Raw genomic sequence first — 2,602 nt, forward strand, 5'->3', positions numbered from 1 at the left:
TCTTTCTTCCTTTATTATCATTCTTATGCTTTCATCTTTCTTCCTATATTATCATTCTTATACTTTTTTATCATTCTTATATTTTCATCTTTCTTCCTTTATCATTCTTATACTTTCATCTTTCTTCCTTTTTCATTCTTATACTTTCATCTTTCTTCCTTTTTTCATTCTTATACATTCGACTTTCTTCCTTTATCATTCTTATACTTTCATCTTTCTTCCTTTATTATTATTCTTATACTTTCATCTTTCTTCCTATATTATCATTCTTATACTTTTTCATTATTCTTATATTTTCATCTTTCTTCCTCTATCATTCTTATACTTTCATCTTTCTTCCTTTTTCATTCTTTTACTTTCGATTTTCTTCCTTTATCATTCTTATACTTTCATCTTTCTTCCTTTATCATTCTTATACTTTCATCTTTCTTCCTTTTTCATTCTTTTACTTTCGATTTTCTTCCTATATTATCAATCTTATACTTTCATCTTCCTTCCTTTATTATTCATATATTTTCATCTTTCTTCCTTTATCATTCTTATACTTTCATCTTTCTTCCTTTATCATTCTTATACTTTCATCTTTCTTCCTTTATCATTCTGATACTTTCATCTTTCTTCCTTTATTATTCTTATACTTTCATCTTTCTTCCTATATTATTATTATCATTATTATACTTTCATCTTTCTTCATTTATTATTATTATTATTATTATTATACTTTCATCTTTCTTCCTTTATTATTATTCTTAAACTTCCACCTTTCTTCCTTTATCATTATCATTCTTATGCTTTCATCTTTCTTCCTATATTATCATTCTTATACTTTTTCATTATTCTTATATTTTCATCTTTCTTCCTTTATCATTCTTATACTTTCATCTTTCTTCCTTTTTCATTCTTATACTTTCATCTTTCTTCCTTTATCATTCTTATACTTTCATCTATCTTCATTTATCTTTATTCTTATACTTTCTTCTTCCTTTATCATTCTTATACTTTCCTCTTTCTTCCTTTATGATTCTTATACTTTCATCTTTCTTTCTTTTTCATTATTCTTATATTTTCTTTCTTCCTATATCACTCTTATACTTTCATCTTTCTTCCTTTTCAATTTTCTTATAATTTTATCTTTCTTCCTTTTTCATTATTCTTATATTTTCATCTTTCTTCCTATATCATTCTTATACTTTCATCTTTCTTCCTTTTCATTATACTTATACTTTTATCTTTCTTCCTTTATTATTATTACTATTATACTTTCATCTTTCTTCCTTTATCATTCTTATACTTTCATCTTTCTTCCTTTATCATATATTCTTATACTTTCACCTTTCTTCCCTTTTATTCTTATACATTCTTTTTTATCCGTCTTTATCATACTTCCAAATTTCATTGTTATCATTTTTAGAATTTATATTTCAATCTTTGATCTGTACAGCATGCATAATCATAGTTTATAATACCAATTGTTGTTCTGTTTTAAACTGACTAAATGCAAAAAAATAAATTTAGTCACAGAGCATATGAGCACTAGGCTAAATGAATTATATTAGTATTTATAAATTTAAACATAACGAAAGAATTCGAACTTTGCACCAGCAGAACTACAAACATTGGAAATGCACAGATTCCAGTGTCAGGTTGGATTATTTATTTATGTATATATATAAAATAGTCATTTCTGTTTGATTGTTTGTATCTCCGATCATAACTGAGGAACCCCATGACCAATTTTGATTGTGGAACTCGGTAGAACTACGGGAATGTTCTTAGCTCGGTTTAAAAATCTAAGCTGAATGAGCTGACTATTTCTTAACCTAGAACGAAAAAGTAGAGAAAGACAAATTCACAATTCTTCCATTTTATTCTTAAACTTTCTTTTTTTTACCCGTCTTTCCAATACTTCCAAATTTCATCCATTATCATTTAAAAACTTTGATATTTTATCATAACTCCTTTTATTGAAGAGGTATTGAGAAGAATAAAAATGTTTTGATTTAATTATATGTAATCAAATAAATTGGTTTTTCCTCACTTTTGCGTAAAATAGGAACTAAAGGAGCAACGAAGTCACAAAGTTGTAATTAAATTCGACCTTCGCCTCCGGGTTAGTTTGCAGTAATTATCAGTTTCTTTGTTTTTATATCTGACTTTGTAATTTTGAATTGTTTTCCTTTCCACGGGCAGCTGAGGTACATTTGAATTTCCGAGCCGGGTCAACCTTTCCGGTCCCAGTTTGTACTGTATCGCCCGGACATTGGGTAAATAAAGCAGACACTCAATAGGACCAGCCGATGCAACAAGGTTGACGCGGTCAGACTTTAGGTTAAATTTACTTTTACTGAAGGGTCAGAGGTGCGTGTTTCTTTCCCTTTATCTTCTTTTATTATCATTTTAAAAGAAGATATTTAATTTAAAAATTATCTCATGCTAAGATTAAATTTCTACTTTCAATAAGAAACTAAATAAAACTAAGAAGTTTACCGTACTAATTTATTTCCGAGGATTGGTTCTTAATTTTACTGTGCAAATTTGGTGAGAACTATTCAGAATATTTTAATATAGTTTAGCTAAGCAGCCTTTAATTGATGAGTGGGGG

The sequence above is a fragment of the Eurytemora carolleeae genome, unplaced genomic scaffold (assembly GCF_000591075.1).
Source record: "Eurytemora carolleeae unplaced genomic scaffold, Eaff_2.0 scaffold469, whole genome shotgun sequence".
Lineage (NCBI taxonomy): Eukaryota > Metazoa > Arthropoda > Copepoda > Calanoida > Temoridae > Eurytemora > Eurytemora carolleeae.